Source organism: Quercus suber, unplaced genomic scaffold (genome assembly GCF_002906115.3).
Source record: "Quercus suber isolate HL8 unplaced genomic scaffold, Cork oak 2.0 scaffold_768, whole genome shotgun sequence".
NCBI classification, from domain to species: Eukaryota; Viridiplantae; Streptophyta; class Magnoliopsida; order Fagales; family Fagaceae; genus Quercus; species Quercus suber.
Genome location: NW_027070204.1, coordinates 66,057 through 88,996, shown reverse-complemented (window position 1 = coordinate 88,996; position 22,940 = coordinate 66,057). Strand labels below are relative to the sequence as shown.

At 39.8% G+C, this 22,940-nt stretch overlaps 1 pseudogene; it reads right to left on the bottom strand.

The window, feature by feature from the left end:
• Nucleotides 1-11,512: 11,512 nt before the first annotated feature.
• Nucleotides 11,513-12,862, bottom strand: LOC112035243 (uncharacterized; annotated as a pseudogene).
• Between the last annotated feature and the right edge of the window lie 10,078 nt (nt 12,863-22,940).

Genomic DNA, 22,940 nt, shown 5'->3' with positions numbered 1-22,940 from the left:
ATTAACAAATAGGAAACTGAAGTTGGTTCTAGCAAAAAAGAGGGGCCCAAACTTAAATGGGTCTTTTTTTTTTAATTTTTTTTTTATTTTAATAGATCATTAGCTTGCTCTTTATTTTATGTAATTTTCAGGTCTTCTTTTTGCCTCTTGAAGATACCAGGAAGAAGGAAAGGGCAATGTGCACGCCTACACTGTTGAAAAAAATGAATTGTTGACTTTTATTCGAAACCCAGGATGTGAAAGCCACTGAATCTGGTGTTGTTTCAAGAGGTACTTGAGCTTTACCGGTCCACCGTTGCAATTTTAGCGTTCTCACTTTTTCTTCCGTACTTCTATCTCTTTTATTTCTTCCCCTTTCACTACTCTCTTCAATTAAAACATTCACATCAAATTGCATTTATTTTCCAGGTCCTCTCTCTTATCTCAATCATTGGCATTGCTTTGTGTAATTCTACTATTTTGTGTGAATTATACTTTTCTTTATTATTTATTTTTGTTTGATTTCTGTTTGGCTGAAGAGAAAATGAAGAAATAAGTAGAATTTGGGAACTTGGGTGCCGATTTATTTATTCCTAAAAGGAATAGATATTTTAACAAATAAAGTGTGTATATGTATATAATCAACAATTATAACAACATAAGATAGTGACTTCGAACCTTGAACATCTCTTCTGAACACATCAAAAAGTATTAGAATGACGGGTTTATTGAAGAACTTGAATGAGTAGATTAAATGTATGGCTCATCTAATTAATTTGTTAGAAGTTGATCGGAGTACATGGCTTGACATAGCTTAAGCCATTGGGAGTCTATTAAAATTGGGGAAATTCTTAGGAGATCCAGGACTACCCAGCCAAATAGAAAAGAAGCACATCAATAAAAATAGACTGCGTTTGGATAGGAGGGTTTGTTGCTCAAAGTTGCATTTTGCTCCTCTTCTTTTTTTTTTTTTTTGCCGCATTTGTTGTCTGGGGGGACAAAATTTACTGTGCATAAACAGTGCGTGCACTGTTTACGCACTGTTTATGCACTGTTTATGTATTAAAAAATATTAAAAGTAGGTCCTACAATACTATTCACACATTTAAAAATTATTTTGCTACAGTGTTTTCAGCAACAATCAGTTTTTATCAACTTTCAGCAACAATAAGTGCTATCCAAACGGACCCTATAGCTGAGATCATCTTACCTGCCACGTCACCTAAAAATCATGTGATATTATTAATAACTGAGTTATACATTCTCATTAGATACCATTGGACTAAGGGCCCGTTTGGATACAGCTGGAAACTGAAAACTGAAAACTGAAAATACTGTAGCAAAATAATTTTTAAATGTGTGAATAGTACCGTGGGACCCATTTTTAATGAAAAAGTTGCTGAAAAGTGAAAATTGTGGGTCCGTGAACAGTAAAATTTGGGTTGAAAAGTCAATTATTGCGGCTACTGATCATTGAACAGTAGCCACTACAGTGCTGCACAGTAAAAAACTGGCTGGAAAAAGCTTGAAAAGTGAAAAAAAAAAAAAAAAAAAAAAAAAAAACACTAAACAAGTCTAACCAATTTTATATTTCAAAAATAAGTCAAGACAGTTTAGTGAACATACATTAGCACATGTAAAACCTTGTGATGGCCAAATCACATTGTACCCGCACATGTATTAAGAGTAGCAAAGAACATTTGGTGTTATGTGTGAAAAACATCGCAAGATTTGCATAAGTTTATACATGTTATGACGATTTGAAATATGAGAAAATCACTTTAACTCACACACAATCATAACTATTTGATAGGGACGATCACCTTAGAAGTACATCCTATAACTCCCACATCTCTTAGAATACACGCTTGCAATCATATTTAAAAGCATTTTTGATCTTTTTGCTTTTTATTTTCTTTGCATATTTTTCTTTTATTTAGCATATCTTGCATGGGTATATAAGAGAAAGAAAAGAAATACCTAATGATATTTGACATTCCAATTTTGCTATGCCGAAGCATATAAATATCATTGACACTACACTTTTGCTATGCCGAAGCATACAAGTGTCTTTCATGATTGGCGAGCAATAGTGGTGAGATGGTTATTTATGCCTTTCTATTAGGATTTTCTAGTCCTTTCCGTCAAAAAGAGTGATACAAGTGTTAAGTTTAAGAGATAACTTAATCTTACTCATCACAAACAAGAGCCACAAAACTCACTTGCTTAGTTGTGCATGTAGATGCTTATCTAAACTACAAGAGATATAAAGTTTAGAAAACTTTGTTTCAACAGCCATCCAAGGTACACAAGTACCAATGTACACAAAACACACATTGTTTTTGTATTTTTCTGGTTTTTCAATTTTTTTTTTTTTATATCAAAAACAAAAATAAACAAAACTGAAAACAAATAAAGCAAAAACATGTTAAACAAAGCAAAGTATAAAACTAGATGCAAATGCATGAGGGAGAAGGAGGAGAGAAAGAGATCAATCCATGGAGATAACACCAATGTTTTGACAAAGGAATTCAAAACGTTTGCTATCAAGAGGTTTGGTGAACAAGTTAGCCTTTTGATCATCAGTGTGGATAAACTCAAGAGTGAGAATACCATCTTCGACAAGCTCCCTAATGAAATGATGTCGAATCTCTATGTGTTTTGTTCGAGAATGTTGAACTAGATTCTTAGAGATATTAATGGCACTGATATTGTCATAGTAGATAGTGAGATGCTCTTGATAAATACCATAGTCATGAAGGAGTTTTGCATTCAAAGGAGTTAGGTGCAACAGCTACTAGTAGAAATGTACTCAGCTTCTGCAGTGGATAAAGAGATGGAGTTCTGCTTTTTGCTCGTCCAGGAGACAAGATTGTTACCCACATAAAAATAACCCCTCGAAGTACTCTTTCTATCATCAGCATTCCCAACCTAATCCGCATCAAAATATTTAGCTAAGACATCATTTGTATCCTTGCTGTACCACACACCAAACTCAGCAATGGTTTTGACATACTTTATAATTCTTTTTAAAGCAGTCATATGTGATTCTTTGGGATTAGCTTAATATCTAGCACACACACTAACACTGTAATTAATGTCAGGTCTACTGGCAGTAAGGTAAAAAAGACTACCTATCATGCTTCTATAAAGAGAAGGATCAACACTCTTGCCTAACAAGTCTACAGTGAGTTTAAAATTTGGGCTCATAAGGGTTCTCACAGCACTAGCAGATTCTAAACCAAACTTTTTCACAAGATTCTTAGCATATTTAGATTGAGATAGGAATATACCTTAATCTTGTTGACGAATCTGCAATCTAAGGAAGTGAGTTAGCTCTCCAATCATGCTCATCTCAAACTCGGCCTGCATGAGTTTTAAGAAGCCATGAGCAAGTTCATCCTTAGTCGACCCAAAGATGATATCATCAACATAGACTTGAGCAACTATCAACTCACCATCTTCCTTTTTGATGAAGAGAGTTTGATCAGCCTTTCCTCTTATGAACCCATGTGACACTAGATATTGTGTGAGTCTATCATACCAAGCTCTAGGAGCTTGTTTCAACCCATAAAATGCCTTCTTGAGGTACAATATATGATCTGGAAAGTGTGGATCAATGAATCCTTTTGGTTGAGCCACATAAACATCCTCTTTAAGCAGCCCATTCAAGAAAACAGTCTTCACATCCATCTGATAAAGTTTGAACTTCAAATGACATACTAGGGCAAGAAGAATTCTGATGGACTCCATACGGGCAACTGGGGCAAATGTTTCATCATAGTCTACTCCTTCTCTTTGAGAGTATCCTTAAGCTACAAGCCAAGCCTGGTTGCGGATCACATTGCCTTGTTCATCTATCTTATTGCGGAATATCTACTTTGTACTAATGATGTACTCACCCTTCAGTCTAGGTACTAGAGTCCAAACATCATTCCTCTAAAGCTAAAGCAATTCATCATGCATTACTTTGACCTAACTTTCATCTTATAGTGCTTCCTCAACTTTCGTGGGTTCAACTTGTGACAAATAGCAAAAATAAGACACAAAGTTAGCAACACATTTATCAAATGTACATTTCCTACATGTGAGTTCATTCATGTTTCCCACAACAACTTCTGAAGGATGATTTAATCTAATCCTGGAGGAAGGTCCTTTCTCCTCGTGAGATTCAAAATCTGATGAAGTAGGTATGTTTGCAGAGTCTTCACAACACTGAGAGTACCGGGAGTACTTGGAGATGCAGGTTCTTGTTCAACAATGTCTTGAACTTCCTTAGGCTCAGGAGGAAGAATTTCCTTGGGAAGTTCCTCAATACCTTTCTCAGAACTAGAATTTGAAGACTTATCAATGACAACATTTACTGTCTCAATTACCTTCATAGTTCTTTTGTTGTATACTCAATAGGCCTTACTTGTAGAAAAGTAACCCAGAAATATACCTTCATCACTCTGAGAGTTAAAATTTCCCACATTCTCTCTATCCTTGAGGATGAAACAAGTGCTTCCAAAGATTCCAAAATACTTTACATTTGGCTTCCTTCCTTTCCATAACTCATAGGGAGTTTTTTTGGTACTAGGTCTGAAGTACACCCTATTAACCGTATGACATGCAGTGTTGACGACTTCTCCCCACAAGTTTCTAGCCACATCTTTATTATGCAACATGGCTCTAGCCATCTCCTGAATAATTCTATTCTTTCTTTCTATCACACCATTCTGTTGAGGAGTAATAGAAGTAGAGAACTCTTGAGATATACCTGATCTTATGCAAAAGGACTCCATATATGAGTTCTCGAATTCTTTACCATGGTCACTTCGAATTCGATCAATCCTTAGACTCTTTTCATTCTGCAAACTTGTGCACAAAGCCTCAATGTGCTCAAAAGCATTAGACTTGGATCATAAAAGAATGACCTAAATGTATCTAGTGAAGTCGTCTACCACAACCATGATGTATCTCTTACCACCAAGAGACTCGGTTCTAGTTAGACCCATAAGATCTAAATGTAGAAGCTCCAATGGTCTAGATGTAGCTGATGTTTGAGTACTTAGATGTCTAGCTTTCGTCTGTTTTCTAAGTTGACATGGTCCACACACCACATTGCTCATTCTACTAAGCTTTGGCATCCCCAAGACTGATTCATGCTTAGATACAATAGAAAGATGCTTGTAACTAGCAAGTCCCATTCGTTGATGCCATAGATCTTCATTAGGCAAACAAATGCTATTACACACAATATCAGCATCAGGAACCAATCCATAACAGTTGTCTAAAGTGCGAACACCACTAATGAGTTTCTTTCCAGTCTCATCCACGACAATAGTACCATGAAGTCTTGATCACATATCGGACTTATGCTCAACAGGTTCACTCGTAGACCTTCTACATAAAGAACATTTGCAATGTCTGGCAGTCCAAGTAGAGAGATGATTCCTTTCCCTTTAATCTGTGACTTGCTCCCATCACCAAAAGTGACAGTGCCACCTTTCTTAGACTCGAAAACCTTGAAGAGAGATTGGTCTCCAATCATGTGTCTTGAGCAACCACTATTAAGGTACCACAAACATGTGTCCATCACTTTGAATGCGAACTTCATCATAAAACACACTTCGTGCTTAGATGACAAATTAGTGGGAATGGTGCTTTCTCTCAATAGCCTTTTATGAGCTAAGCCTTTAACTTTCACTCTTCTCAGACGAACTCTTTTGCACATTTTCATTCTGAGATAGTCTAGTTTCTTCTTAGCCAAATTGAAATCTTTTCCAATAGTCATCATAAAAGAATTCAAATAACTTTTAGACTTGTATTTTCTGAGATACTCAAACAAATAGTGATTAGAAAAACAAGATGTATTTGAAAAGAAAGATCTCTTTAAGCCGGTTACAGCAATGACAACAGGGGTCAATGGATAAATACAGCAAAGATTAAACCTAATCAGAGTGTGCCTGCTCTGATACCACTTGATAGGTCAAAAACGAATCAACCCCTTGTGATAAATTAACCAATTAATTTAGCCAAGTGAATTAATTAAGTTAATTAACATGCAAACGTGTGGTAGCAAAAACAAATCACTAATAAACTAATTATGCAATGGAAAATAAATAACAGGGTGATTTGTTTATGAATAGGGAAAACGTGACGGCAAAAACCCTACTGAGTGATTTTCAGGTCACCACTCTCAAAATTTCACTATTATCACAACAAGTAATTACAAGTAAAGGAATCATAAGTATCTTACCAGCCTACAATTGAATCCTTACCCCAATACCCAATTGAACTTGTTCTATAGTGACAATTTTCCCTTTTGATAGTACGTGACTAACTAATGCACGAATCCTAGTACGCGACTTCAATCACCAACTATAGAGAGAGTTGTTGGCTATAAAATTCTTCAGTTCATCCACGATAAAGATTAAGAAGATGCTTAGTCATAAAACCCAAAGGTGCACATACACAGCAACTTCTTCAGAAGAGATGAACTAGGGCAAAACTTTGTCTCCGGTCACAAATTGCTTGAACAAACTTTGCTCAATACTTGTGCAACCTGTGTACTCTTTGACAGCCCTTAAAATAATCCTTTTATATGTCTAGGGTTAAGAAAGAAGACCCAAACACATAATCACAAATTAGAGTCAAAACAGAACTAAAATTCAGTTTTTTCATAAACCTCGACAGATACCCTATCTACCGAGCTGCTGTCGAGCCACTTGTTACCTTTCACATTTGGAGAAGATGGTGGAAAGAGTCTACTTAGGTGTGGCTTACACTGTTCAGGTCACTTCCTCATCAATGCCGCTGATAAAGCTGTTGTCTACTATTTAATGCGGATACAACAGGCTACACCAAACCGGAAGCTTCCCTACTGCCCACTAACTTCCACGCTCTTCAGACTCCAGCTCCCACTTAGAATACCACAGAGTACCAGGATTCGTTTCTTCTCTTCCATGAGCGGCTTCCTTCCTCGAACCTATGGCTTGCAGCATTCCCAAGTCAATGTTGTGACCTTTCAACTTCATCCTCGGCCCTCGGGCCAATGCTGCGACCTTTTAACTTCCTCCTCGGTCCTCAGGTACCCACAATGGCCCCCTAAAACGTTCACTATTTGTTTATGACAAAAAAGTGAAGTTTTAGTTTCTCAGGTAAAATACACACGTGCCACATGCATTCCCACATATCAACGTCCTTTCATCTATCTTTTGCACACTCCTGGTGCTTCAGAATCCACAATCTCACATTTATGGCGTTAGGCGGCTGCTTGTCTCCCCATGTTCTAGGGTTTGATCAGGATTGGACGGTCCTGATTTCCCCTCATTGATGGGTGGGAATTTTGCCACTCGCTTTTTTCATTCCTATAAAAGGAGAACTTAGAGCTAGTTGAGGCTCATTTTGAGCATTCTGGCGATCTAAGTTGAAGAGCAAAACTCGAAACACTCTTTGCGTTCATCTGTAGGTGTGTTGATTCCCTTATTTTTTTTCTTTTTCACAAGTTTCATAATTCACCGCTCAAAAGACCACGGGTAGAAATGCTAGGTTAGTGGACACTGCTGAGGCTAGGGCAACCTTTAGGGCATAATATAAGATCCCCTATAGTGTTGAAATCCGACACTGTGAGAAGGGTGAGTGGTTGGTCTTGAATAGACCTTCTGAGTCTATGGTCATTCCTATGATCGCCTTTATTGAAGGCGGGATGGAACTTCCTATGGGAAGGGTAACCCAGGATTATCTCATAAACTATAGGTTAACCCCGACCCAATGTTCACCCAACATCTTGCGTAGATGCAATAAACCATAGAATGGGGACTAACCTTACCTAGCATGATGTAAATTGGGTGTACCAATGCTAGAAAGGAGAGAAAACCAAATATTACAAGAAGTGTAAGGTTCCGGCCGTTAGGCTAATCTCCTGCCTGCCTGACTCAAGCAAAGGCATGGATGAGGATTTTCTTCTTATCTCAGGAGGCTGGCATGATGGAATACATTGCCCTACCTAGGAAAGGGAACTAGGTAGGGTTCCCGAGGACCGGAGTGATACTTAGGATTTTTACTTACCTTTGTTCACATGATAGATCTTCGTTTATTCAGTTCACTAATAACTCATCTTCTTTCTTTTTGCAGATGAATACCATACCGTCCTCGCTAAGCACTTGGTGAACTTCAAAGACCTGAATAGGATCCTTAGGTCAGAGATATTTCTACATAAGGACACGCTCAGGGCAGCTCACGCCATCCTCGGGTACACACCGTCCACCAAGCGTTTCCAAAGTCTCAAGAACGTTATTAAAGCTAGGGACCCCTACTTGGTTATAATTAACATAGCAGTCCTTGGGTTCCTAATAACGTCGTAGATTGTTTACATTCCAAGGACAAGGGATTACATTCTCATCCAAATTTTCCAAGTAGTAAGCCCCAATATCAGCAATGGAAATGATTCTATACGGCCCTTCCTAATTGGGACCCAACTTGCCCCAAACAAGGTTCTTGGCCGTCCCCACTACTTTCCTCAAGCCCAGGTCTCCCGGAGCTAAAGGTCTGGCTTTGACTCTCTTATCATACCCTTGCTTAAATTTTTATTGGTAGTAAGCCATCTTTATTGTTGCCACCATCTTTCCTCAGCCAGATCCAAGTTGTCTGGGAGTAAATGGTGGTTCTCTTCAACATTGAATTGGTTCATTCTCAGAGTTGGGAATCCAAATTCAAGGGGGATTACTGCTTCTGACCCATAGGTCATTGAGAAAGGGGTCTCTCCCATTGATCTTTGGGGTGTGGTACGATAGGTCCATAGCATGTGGGGTAGTTTATCCACCCATTTTCCTTTTGCATTATCTAGCCTTTTCTTCAGCCTGGCCACTATAACTTTGTTAATGGCCTAGGCCTACCCACTCCCCTGAGGGTAAGTAGGTGTAGAATACCCATTCCTAATCCTTAACTCCTCGCAATATATGCGAAAGGCTTTGCTGTCAAATTGAAGACCGTTATCTGAGATCAGTGTGTGAGGAACTCCAAACCCGGTGAAAATGTTCCTCTAGATGAATCTTTTGGCATCCACATCCCTAATATTAGCAAGGGGCTCGGCTTTCACCCACTTGGTAAAGTAGTCCGTACTGACGAGGAGCCATCTTCGGTTCCCTATAACTTGGGGAAAGGTTCCCACTGAGCAAATGGCTAGGGGCTAGATAAAAGGTTCAGAATTCCCCCTGGCTGGTGGATATTTGGGGCATACCTTTGACACTAGACACACATTTTTACATAATCTTGAGAAGTTTTTTGCATGCTAGGCTACCAATACCCTTGGGTAAGGGCCCTATATGCTAGAGACCTACCTCCTGTATGACTCTTATAGATGCCCTCATGCAGTTCCTCCAATAGGGGCTCCACGGCTTCAGGGTTTACGCATAACAAATATGGCCTTGAGTAAGAGCGCTTCTACAACTTTTCTTCTTAAACAGCCAATAGTGAGAGGCAGCCCTGCATACCTTCTTCGCCTCACATTTGTCTTCAAGCAATGATCCCTGCTTCAAGAAGGACACTATGGAATCCATCTAGCTCAGCCCCATATGGAGGCTACACATCCTTATCAAAGATGACCCTGTAGGACTTGAATTGTCCATCTCCTCAATGACAACAACCCGAGGAAGACTTGAGTCTAGTGAAGTGGCCAACATTGCTAGAGAATCCATATGAGAGTTTTGTCCCTTCGAGATTTGTTTCGAAATAAAACTCTTAAATTGGGCTCGGGCGTTCTGCACTTTGGTAAGGTACCCTTGCATCCTTTCATCCCGAGCTTCAAAGTCACCATTAACTTGACCCACGATCAACCTGAATCTAAGTACAACTCTACCATTTCTCCTCCCAACAACCTGACCACAAGCCTTACTAACAAGGCCTCGTACTCGGCCTCACTATTGGTGGCTAAGAATCCCAGCCTTACTGATTTCTCCATTATTAGCTTCTTGGGGGTGACCAACACAATCCCTACTCCTGCCCTCTTTCGGATGGAAGCTCTATTCGTATAAACTTTCCACGAAGGGGCAACCGTGGCCGACAAGACCAACACACCCATAACTGAATTTTCCTCCTCAGGGATTCCCTCAGCAAACTCTGCTACAAAGTCTGCTAAAACCTGTCTTTTTATGGTAGTCTGAGGCATGTACTTGACATCGTAGGCTCCCCAACTTGGTTCCCCATTTAGTAATCCTGCCAGTGTAATCAAATTTCCTTAATAGGGCTTGCAAAGGGAGTTGGGTAAGCACCACAATGGTGTGGGCCTAGAAGTAATGAGGAAGTTTCCTAGTGACATGCACAATGGCTAGCACTACCTTTCCCAAGGGAAGATAATGCGTCTCAACCTCCTACAGGGATTTACTAACATAGTAGATAGGCTTCTGAATTCCATCCTCGTTCCTGAATAGGATGAAGCTAACAACATGTTTGGTGACAGTTAGGTATGCATACAACACTTCCTCCTTATTGGGTCGGGAACGTATTGGTGGATTGGACAAGTACTGTTTAAGGTCCTCAAAAGCTATTACACACTCCTCAATTCATTGAAAAGTGAAGCAACTAGAAGAAAAAATGACACTTGTCCGTAGACTAAGAGATAAACCTGTTTAAGGCTGCTATCATCCCGGTCAACCTCTGCACCTCCTTGGGATTTCAAGGAGGGTGTAAACTAGTAATAGCTTTGATCTATTTTGGGTTGATTTCAAATCCGCGTGAGTAATCATGTACCCCAAGAATTTGCCTGAGCTAACCCCAAAAGAACATTTGGATGCGTTGAGGCATAATTTGTGTTCTCTCAACACTGGGAAAGTCTCTCCCAAATCAGCCAGATGCTCCTCTACCTTCTTGCTCTTAACTACCATATCATCAATATATGCTTCCATGTTCCTCCCTATCTGTGTTTCAAACATCCGTGTCACCATTCTTTGATAAGTGGATCCTGCGTTTTTTAGGCCAAAAGGCATCACATGATAATGATAGTTCCCATTCGGGGCGCGAAAGGCCATCTTCTCCTGGTCAGTCAATGACAGAGGTATCAGGTGGTAACCCTGAAAGGCATTAGAAAACTCATCCGAGGATATCCCACCGTTGCATCAACCAGTTGGTCAATTCTAGGAATAGGGAAGGGATTTTTTGGGTAGTCTTTGTTCAAGTCTGTAAAATCCACACACACTTGCCACTTCTCGTTTTTGTTTTTAACCACTACTGTGTTGGCCAGCCACTCAGGGTAGAAGATTTCCTTAATAGCTCCAGCCTACTTCAACTTATTTACCTCCGTCTTAACTGCCTCAACGTGGTCTTTGGATGATTGCCGATGAGGTTGCTTACGTGGCACAGCCTCAGGATTTACATTCAATCAATGACATGCCAACCCAGGATCAATTTCTGGAATGTCATAAGCATCCCATGTAAAAACATCAATGTTCACCTTTAGGAACTTCACCAACTTTGTATAGGGAGAATGCTTCTACTACTATGAAATTAACTGGACATCCACATCACCAACCTGTATGAGGAGTCTTATCATTCCTCAGGAGACCACCATTTTGCCATCAAAACCCATCAGCGGAGAATCATACCTATCCAGGTCCTCGAGCCTCAAGTTCAGCCCCCGGTACAAATCTGGGTACATGATTTTTGCTCCACTTCCTTGGCCAACTAGTATTCTTTTCATATCATAGCCCTCAATCCTAACAATAACAACTAGGGCGTAATCATATGGTTGGAGGGTTCCTTGCTTATCCTCTTCTGAAAAGCCTAAGGTAGGGGTGACCATCACCTTTACTCTTGTGGGAGTCTGATATCTGGCTTCCTAGTCAAAGCCCCCCACTACAGACATGACCCTAGGACTCATCCCGATATCACTCCATGGCCTAGCGAGGATCACATTAATAGTACCCAATGTTAGCCAAGGAGCGCCGTCTCCATGCATCCCACTTCCCGAGTGTCCAACCTGTTCCACAGGCTGATGCAAAAAATAATTAAGTTTCCCAGCCTTCGCCAATTGATTAAGGTGATCACGCAAGGTCCTGCAGTCCTTCGGGGTATGTCCTCTATCCCAATGGTAATGGTAGTAGAGGCTTAGGTTTCCCCTAGATGGATCCCCACCCATCCTATTAGGCCATTTGAAAAATGGCTTGTTCTTTATCTTCTCTAGTATCTGGTACACCAACTCCTTAAATAGTGAATTGACCAATTGAACCCCCGCGGATGTTGCATGACTAAGGAAATCTCTTCGAGGCCGATCATTATGATACCCTCCTCCCCAAGGATCCCTCTTCTCTGGGAACATCTTAGCTTTACCTTTTCCCTGCATTTGATCCTCTTCCAGCCATTTGTACTTGTCTATGCGATCCATAAGCTAGCACATGTTCAAGGCAGACTTCATTGTTAATGACTTCCTCAAGTCATGCTCTATTGGGAGGCCAACCTTGAAGGTCCTCATTGCTACATCCTCAAAATCTCCATATACTTCATTGTACGTTTCCCAATACCGGTCCGAGTAAGTCTTGAAGGTCTCCCCCTCTCTTATGGCTATAGACAGTAAAGAATCCACTGGCCTGAGGACTCTACCGCAGGTTATGAATCTAGCACCAAACGCCTTTGTCAGCTCTTCAAATGACACAACTGACCCCTCCTTCTAAGCATTAAACCAACGCATGGCGATGAGCCCAAAGCTGGAGGAGAACACCTTGCACATAAAGGCCTCATTGCTAGCATAGACGGCCATCTTTTGATTAAAGTGGCTGACATGCTCCACGGGGTCAATCCTTTCATTATACATGGTGAACGTTGGCTAGGAGAACTGATGAGGGAGCCTGACCTTATTAATCCTTCTAATGAAAGGGGATTTAGAAATTTGCCACAGGACTTTACTCATAGCATCATTTCCCACGGTGTGATGGGAAGGCACCTTCTCATGTTTGTTGTTGCCCTTCTCCAACATGTCCTGCTGTGAAGAAGTTGGGTAGGATTCACTAGGTGGAGTTCTAGACCTATGCCTGTATAAGTGATCACGGCTTCCCCTCGAGCCCTCACTTGATGGGGGAAGATGGGCTCTTCCTATCACGCTTTCTGCGCCTAACTTCTTGCGCTGACGATTAACTTCCCGCTACAACCTCAATGTCTCCTGGTCATGCGAAACATGACTTCTAGACTTGGAATGACTCCGCCCAGTACGCTTAATGTGATGAGATTCCACCACAATAGTTGGGGTACGTTCCCTATCTCGCCTATGTTCCATGTTAACAAACTGGTTCTCCCTCTGGGAGCCAACTGACTCCTCTCTATTTTGGCCTACGTTAGCCATAAGTACTTAGGATAGATCCGTGGCTTGCAGCATTCCCACGTTAATGTTGCGACCCTTCAACTTTATCCTCGATCCTCAGGCCAATGCTACAACCCTTCAACTTCCTCCTCGGTCCTCGAGTACCCACACTAGTAATCCAACTTTCCAAGATTTTCTCCTTCAAAAAATAGTTTTCTTTCTTGTTTTTAACTTTTTGTTTGGAAAAAGTAGCTCAAGTTGTGTGTGTGCGTGTGTTTTTTATTTATTTATTTATTTATTTATTTTTATAACTTCAGCATAGTCATCCACTAATGTCTTCCTCCTTTCCTGGTGAAATGGATAAGTTAAGTTGGAGAAAATAACATTATTGACTACAAGAAAGTGAAACAATGGCATAAAGGTTCCAATTTCATATAAAAGCATTTATAATTCTCTATTTTGAGAAAAGTTTCAAAACCTTGAAATAATAATTGATTTTGAATGTTTTACACTCACTAGGGGGGAAGACTTCCATAAATCTCTTGTTTCTAATGGCTAAGATTTGGGTTTCACAGATATTATAACATGTGTTTCTAATAATAGTAGGTCTTACACACATCATCCCAGTATAAAAGGCACTTGTCATAATAATTTTTCAATGGCATATATAAAGTAAAACTATAAATAAGATAAATTTTTTTTTTTAATAATTAATAAGGGTGTTTGTACTTGTCATATGGAAAAGATCGTTAATTGTATAGCATAGGTTATTGATATAGAGATTAGAATATTTTAGGGTGTCAAATGAAGCAGTTATTACCATATAAAACCTCTAGCTAGAATATAAGATTCACTCCGTAAGGATTTCTTTTTATAATTATTTGTGTGTGTGATGAGAGGACTATACATAAATTATCAAATGCTTGAAGTGACACCCTCATTAGCAGAAATATAAAAATAAAAATAAAAAATAAAAAATAAAAAAAACCTAAGGGCCTGATTGGTAGAAGGATTTTTGTTTTTATTTTCAGAACAATATAAAAATAATTTTCAAAAAATTGAACTTGAAACCAGTTTTCAGATAATAATTTTTATATTTTATGTGTTCGGCTCCCACTTTTAAGAACAATTTTTAAAATACTAAAAACAAAAAATAATTGTTTAGTAGACCATTTCTATTTTTTGAGATTTTTTTTTAAAGAATATTTACAAAAAGTAACGTCAAGAATCTGTAGATTACTTTTTTTTTTTGTGTAGATAATGATAAAGGAATAGAGCTTGGTTTCAAATTTGAATGGTGAAAATTCTTATAGTGATAAAGATAAGCTCATTAATTTAAGAGATAAAAGAGTCTGGACAAATATGTGGAGTCTACTGTTTTCAATTTATTACAACTATGTCGTTAAAAACATTTTTTGTATCCTGAAAACACCCCTTAGCAATTTTTAAAATCCTGTTTTAAACCAAAAAAAATAGGATACAGTTTTTAAAAAACTGTATTTAAAAAATATTAGCCACATAATAAATTCAAGTGTGGGACCTATCATTTTATGAATTGCAAAACAAAAAACTATATTTAAATACTTTTACCAAATAGACCCTAACTATTGCAATTTTGTGAAATAAAATGTTATAGGAGCAAATTGCATTATGTAAATTTTGAAAGTTTATAAAATAAAATTTGTAGTATCTTTATCATTGATAGTTTTTAAAAAAAATTATATATATATATATATATATATATATATATATATTAAAAAGCAAACCTAGGACATGGCTGTAATTTATATGCACAGATGGAATGTCTTTTCAAAATACTCTTACCAAATAGACCCTAACTATTGCAATTTTGTGATGTTATAGGAGCAAATTGCATTATGTAAACTGTGAAAGTTTAGAAAAAAAAAATTAAAAAAAAAATTATAGTATCTTTATCATTGATAGTTTAAAAAAAATTAAAAAAAGAAAAAGAAAAAAAAAAAAAAAGAACGGCAGGCAGACAGGGGAATTACTAAAAGCAAACCTAAGACATGGCTGCAGTTTATATGCACAAATGGAATGCCTTTTCAATGTTTTCATACAAAAACACAATTCCTGTTCACTGAACATATCAATGAACAAACAATCATATGGCACCTATTATTCCCGAGAACAAATCTACATGCATATACAGCCATGACTATAATTTATGTGCAATGATGCAAATAAGAGATGGTACACTGTATTTCCAAAAATTATTAGGTTAATGTGAAATAAATTAAGAGACTACCAAATTCACATCTTCATCAATTTGTGTTTAACAATTCTATATAAATCCTATCAAAAAAAAAATATTCTATATAAATTATTTATTTGTTGTTAAATTAATGTGAGAGTTAGTATTCATGCTATGTAGGGGAGAAGATTTTGATGAATACAAATTCTCTATACCACTTTTTATATACCACTCTATGTTCCACCAATTACTATTTGTCATGTTTTGATTTTACTTTCCTTACAAAATGTTGATGCCCACTTTGGCAAGGAGGTCTAATAATAGGAAGAACCCCAACAATATGGGAGGGAATCAAGAAGAAGATTATCAAATTGAGAAGGAAACCATTATGCCCGAATGGTAGGAATAATGGACCATATGCCTATAAAATAGCAAAAGGACCTCAAAGAAAGCAAGCGGGTCCAAAGAAACCCGAAGAAAGAAGTAGTAAACCCATGAGTATTATGAGAAATGGAAAATAAGCAAGAATGGGCCAAAGGAACCCAAAGGAAGGAATTAAATAAATAGGGGTAGGTGAAAAAGCTTATAAGCCCCGAAAGTAAAGGATATGGTAACTTGGGCTGAGAAAGCCCAAAAGACTTAGCAAAAGCCCATGGGAATGAAGGATTGGAATGGGCTGGGTTGCCCAAGGAAATGAAACGGGCTGAGAATGCCCAAAAAAATAAAATGGGCCAAGGGAGCTCGAAAGCGATGAAATGGGCCAAGGAAGCCCAAAGTAGCATGAGTACAAGCCCAATGATAGTACTGGGCTACTGGAATTAAGCAGAAGGAAAACATACAGCAAGCCTAAAAGAGGCCCAACAAGCACAAGTCAAATAATAACATGGCAGGAACAATGGGGTGGCATGGCAAGAGTATCAATGGCCCGCAAAGAGGTTAAGGGATGAATTGAAGAAGGAAAGGCCTACAACTAAGCAAGACCCAGCCCAGGAAAGAAGTAAGACATAAAGAATGAAAGCCCAAAGACTCATCCACGCCACAAGAGGTCTAGAACGAGTAGCAGAACATGCAAACATGCCCTCAAGTCATGGCAAACGCATGAACAGCAAACAAGCCATGGATCACATGAAAGTGAAGCACGCACAAGACTCAGGCACAACCCACTTGTACCCAGCCAATATAGGAGTGGTGGGTCATGGGTTAAAGGTAAGAAAATGTATGGTCTAGTAGTGGGGAGAAGGGGAAAGCCTATTCTAGGGTTCCTACTCAAGGTCTTTTGGGGAAATATCCTGCTAGAATGATATACCATCAGAAAAAGGGAAAGATGAGCTGGAATCACTAGGTGCATGTCATAGGGGATAGTAAGAGAGAATGCCCACCCTTATCCGGATGGGAATGCCACAATGAGTGAGAAAACAAAATAAAACTCTTTTGTCTAGGAATGGGATGTGGCCAGCACAGGTAAGTGGTGATGGCTGGGCAACCGACAAACCAGTGGTTAAAGGGCAAAATAGTAAAAAACCATCATAGTAGGCAGTATAAAAAATGTCCTTAACTGTGCACAGTAGACGCAGGAGAGGGGAGAACAGAGGAGAACAGAAAAAAGGGGAAGAAAAACACAAGAAATAAAAAAAAAAAAATAAGAGAAAAATAATTAATAAAAAGAGTGAAAGATGGGAGGGAAAATGGAGAGTGAGCAAGAGCGTGATAGTAAGCATGCACCAATAAGCTGTCCCGTTCTCTCCCTCTAAAAGCCTACTCTCTAGTGAGGATTAAGGAATTGGAGGAAAAGCCATCTAGGCCCATTCTCTCAAAGTGAGCAATTTCTATGGCAGGACGTCCTAGTGAGATTGCCCACATTGGAGGGTGGTTACCTTCTTGGACTTAACTCCGTTAAGAAATCAAGCATAGCAGAAAAACCTTCTTTCCTATTATTTTATTGATTAAGCATTAACATTATTTCCTTTTCTTTTTGTCATTGTCGTTAACTCACTTCTACTGCATTTATATCACTACATTATCTCCTCCTTTACTTAGATCATGACTTAATTTTTTTTTTTTTTTTTTTTGGGTGGCTGACAATAAACATATTCTTCTTATTATTGTCATATTACAACTGCCTACCATAACTTTTTTTGTAACAGCTTCCTCCGCCCTGGGCATGTGTCCAAGGTCTTAGCAAAGGGGTTCTAGCTTGTGCATAAGTTGGCTTGGGGTGTGTTGCAGTCAAGCCAGTCCTAACTCTCCTACCCAAAATCATTGGGCCATAACGTGTCAGGAGGCAGCCTATTCTACAGTTGCAAAAAAAGGCTTACCACATTTAAATTGGTGACTCCATTAGGGAGTTAGGAAAAAGATGGGGAAGATAGACAAAAGCCCTTACAAGCTATGCCCCCAAGATAAAAAAACGATGCGAAACATGAGTACCGTGCCCTCACAGGTAAAGTCAAGGCCAACAACACCCCACTAGCACCAACCCAACCAAGCGGAAGGTGTCAATAGAGCAAGGGATGAACATCAACAACAGTAAAGGGTCCCCATTGACAATGCCAACGTTTATATCTAGGTGTTGCAATCATTGTAACATTCGCAACAACAGATGATGGAAATATCTGCCAAATGAAGGCGGACAAGACAAAGGAAAAAGGGAGTCAATATGACCTAAAGCATGCAGAGGAGACCCCAGTTGGAGGTGCTCCGCAGAATACGGAACAACATTTCATCACTATGGCCGAAGTTGCAACACTCCTAGAGCAAGAAAAGGCCAAAGTGCCTAAGGAAAAGTTTTACGTACGAAGGCCACCTTATCCGCTGAGAATACTTAGCAAGCTGTACCAAAAGAGGTATGAGCCATGAATTTTTGCACAATACAATGGCAGAAAGGGAAGTGTCGTCGAACATGTGAGCAAGCTCATTGATATCCTTGGCCGTTATATGGCAGACAAGGACCTATGTCTTTGGGAATTTTCCAAATCACTGTATGACCATGCGTACACTTGGCACACTGGTTTGAAACCAGGATCAATCCCAACATGGGATGACATGGTGGACGTATTTTGTACTAAATACTTTCACGGAGAAGAGACAGTAACACTCGCAACTTTCAAGCAACTAAGCAAAGAAGTGGCAAAGATTTGATGGAATACATCAAAAGGTTCAGAGATATAGCACTTGACTGTTATAACCATTGCGAAGAAAAGACGTTAGTGGAAATGTGTATGGGTAACATGATCAGGGAGTACAAAGCTATTTTGGAGAATCTAAAAATCTCCTAGTTCACACAATTGTTGCAGAAAGTCAGAAAAAACTGCCTAGTCAGTAAGACTAAGATCTGACGGGAGAAACACTAAACAAGCTATAGTAGTGTCCACCGGTTAACGAAAAAGGAAGTCTGACGGGAGAGAGTACGAGACCCTCCACCACTACCATGTACCCTAAAAGAGCTGTATGTGTACCTAGAAAAATGGATCGCAGATGAAGTCTTTAAGCCTAACCAAGTTTCTAGAGAACCCACTGAAGAAGAGTGGAGAGACCCACGTTTCTGCTGCTTGCACAATTTTGTGCAACATCCTACTGCAGAATACTGGGCACTTTGTGGACTGGTGCACTGAAAATCAAAGAAGGAAGTCTAGAGTTATCCCAGCCGTAAGTCCAAAGAAACCCACTCCCGAACAACAAGGGGAAAGGAGTAGCAGCAGTTGTCATTTGCACAAATCCAGGGGAAGACGAGGAGGAAAGAGCAACCCTGCCTGCCACAGCAATTACCATCTTGCAAAAAGTTCCAAGTTCAAGAACTTATTTGATTAGATGGGGCTCACAGCAAATGAGCGAAGGATTGCCAGAAAGGCTTTGGTGAGCATTGCCTTAAGGGTAGGAATAAAGTGCTTAATGACAGAAGCCACAGATGATAAGGCCCTCTTACAAGAGGAGAATGAGATCACTTTCAGCGATGAAGATATGGTAGTAGGGTATTCAAATCAGAAGAGACCTCTCTACTTGGCAGCATCCATAAATCAAATCCCCATCAAGAGAGCCTTGGTGGATACGAGCGCTTCTGTGAACCTCATCATGCTAGGTACATTACAAGCAACAAGAATTTCTAAGAGAAAGATTCAAGGATGCCTAATGGAAGTAACAACATTTAGGGGAAGAGGCAAACCCACTTCTATATGGTGAAAACAGAGGTCTCATACCACGTGCTACTGGGAAGATCGTGGTTGCATAAGCACCGATTGATCCCATCCACTTATCATCAGTCTGTAAAAGGAAGATTGAATGGCAAGATGATACGAATAGCAGCAAACCCACCACCCTTCGAACAAGCGGAGGCTCATTTGGTAGAAACTATGTTTTACGATAAATGGGCGCCATCTGGGGAAAGCTTAGTGTCAAAACCACAAGGCACCTTTGTGCCTAGGTAGGAAGACATTCAAGATGACCCAGAACCCAATCTAAGGAGACTATTAATGCAGAAAAAGAAAAGGAAAAGGAAAGAAGCACCAGCTTTGGTATTAGACGATGCATTGTAATGCGTAAGGGTTTGGACCCCTAATGGTAGAATCATCTGCAAGTTATGAAGGTATGTGAGGCCCACATACGATACACAAGGGGACCCCGGATAAGGACCGTAGCATAAAAGTTTAGTGTGCTACGTGGTTCAAGAAAGTTCAAAAGAAGAAAGCAATACGAAGAAAGATGAGGGAATTACAGTAGAAAAGGATACACAGGTAGCAACATAAGAAGGATTGGAAGAAGTAGACTTGGGAACTAATCCATAGGAACCAAAACTCGTCTCAATCAGTTCAAAACTATCAAAGAAAGAAAACTCAAAATTAGTACTACTGCTGAAAAAATTCAAGGATGTCTTCGTATGGGACTACAGCGAGATACCCGAGTTGGACCCCGGGCTGGTGGTGCATACACTTAACGTAGACCCTGAGGCTAAGCCAGTGGCTTAGCTTGCCAGAGTGTTCCACACCGAAATAGAAAAGCAGATGGTAAAGGAGGTGCAAAAGCTGTTGGCCGCTGGTTTTATTAAGCCCATCCAACACCCATGGTGGTTGTCCAATATTGTACCAATAAGGAAGAAGAATTAGCAGATAAGGTGCTGTATAGACTTCAGGAACCTCAACCGAGCTTGCCCGAAAGACGAATTTCCACTGTCAAACATGGACCTATTGATAGAATCTATAACTGGAAACGGCATGTTTTCCTTCATGGACAGATTTAGCAGATACAATCAGATTCAAATGGTGCTAAAGGACATGGAGAAAACTACTTTCAGGACTCCCATAGGTACTTTCTACTACATTGTGATGCCTTTCGGGTTGAAGAACACGGACGCAACGTACCATGATGGCCATATTCCATTACATGATGCACCGTGAGCTAGAAGACTATGTGAACGACATAGTTATGAAGTCAAAAAGGCGAGAAGATCATGTCAAAGTATTGAGGAAAGTGTTTGAAAGATGTCGGACCTTCAAGCTAAGAATGATTCCTCTCAACTGAGCCTTTGGAGTGTCTTCTAGGAAATTTTTGGGATTCCTAGTCCACAGCAAAGGAATAGATGTCAAAGCCACAGTCATAGCAACCATGAAGCCGCCTGCCACAATGAAGGAACTAAAGAGTTTTCTGGGGAAAGTCTCATACATTTGAAGATTCATCCCAGGCTTAGCATCAATCACTATAGCCTTCGCAAAGTTACTTAAAAAAGGGAAAAGTTTTGAGTGGGGAGAGGCACAGAAGATAGCCTTTAGAAGGTTACAGTAGGTTATGACTAACCTTCCTACGGTACAAGCTCCGATCTGTAAAAGGCTGCTACTGCTCTACTTAGCCACCAGCTTGTATGCCATAGGCGCGTTAATCACCCAAAAAGATGGAAGTGGTGTTGAGCAACCGGTTTACTACATAAGTTGCACTCTAAAGGACGAGAAGACTCACGATCCCAGGGCAGAAAGAGCATGCTTGCCAATAGTATATGCATCATAAACGCTACGCCATTACTTCCTAGCCTACGAGGTATCGTTGATGACGAAGTCCCACATGATCAAGGCTCTGCTGCAGCAGCCAATCCTCTCTAGAAGGATATCCCAGTGGTTGTTACAATAGTCACAGTATGATTTAAAGGCGGGAACGCCTAAAGCAATAAAGAGTCAGGCTATAGTAGACTTATTGGCACAGTTCCCAGGAGAAGAGCAATTCCTGCTAGACGACGTAGTTCCAATGGAGGTAGCTACGGCAGAAGTAATCAAAGAGTAATGGGTAATGAAGTTTGATGGATCTTCGACTGCCCACTCAAGAGGCATGGGAATAGTCCTATATCATGAAGGGACGAAGTTGCGCTCTCGTTCAAGTTGGAATTTCCTTGCTTAAACAATACCATAGAATACAAGGCTTACCTTACTGGGCTAGATACAACCCTCGAAATGGTAGTCAAACATTTAAAGGTGGTAGGTGACTCCAATCTAGCGGTTTGCTAGGCCAAAGGAAGTTTCTCTTTGAAGGAGCCTAGCTTAGCCCCATACCGGACAATGGCCTAAAAGATGGAGGAAAAACTCTAGAGCACGCTTTGAGGAGTGACAATCAATATGTGGACGTGTTGGTTGCATTAAGATCACAAATAGCATTTGAAGGAAGCAACACCAAGGTAGAAGTCAGCAAGCGAAAGGAGTCCATCATTGAAATTTTAAAGGAAAGATTTCGAGAAGAAATATGCAAAGAGTATTAGAGGATTCCCATAAAGGAAGCCTTAACGAAGGAAGAAGATATGTCAAAATTGAAGGCGTTGAAAGACTACACCTTGGTAAAAGGAGAATTGTACCACAGAATGTCGAGAGGGATCTTGTCAAGATGTGTAGGGTAAGAGAAGGCCCAAAGAAAATTGAGGGAAGTACATGATAGAACCTGCGGGTTCTGTGGAGAAGTCAATCTTTACCACAAACTCCAGAGGGCAAGTTTCTATTAGCCAAGCATGGGTAAGGACGCGGACCAAGTCCAAACCCGATTCAAGGTTTGTCAACTCGCAACAGACAGGGAGGAAAGCTACGCTATCTTCACCAGCGAAGATTAAAGGAACCTGTTTGTGCAATATTTGGTAAAGGGTATCCTACTATAGAAACATAGTGAAAGATATAAGCTTAAAAGGTTAGAAGTACACTACTTCTTGCATGAAGGATTCCTTCTTAAGAAAGGATATGATGGAGACCCATTACGATGTTTGGGACCCGAAGAAGCAGGGAAAATGATAAAGGAGGTACACACAGGAGAATGTGGGGAGCACCAAGGAAAGAAAAAGTTGTATAGATGCCTACTACAGATGGGTTATTACTGGCCCACTATGAAAAGAGACACAACAGAATTTGTGAAGAAATGCCACAGCTGCCAAGTACAAGCCAACCTAGTTCACACTTACCCATAGAACTTGTATAGCATGGTCGCCCCATGCCCCTTCCACACTTAAGGGCTTGATTTGGG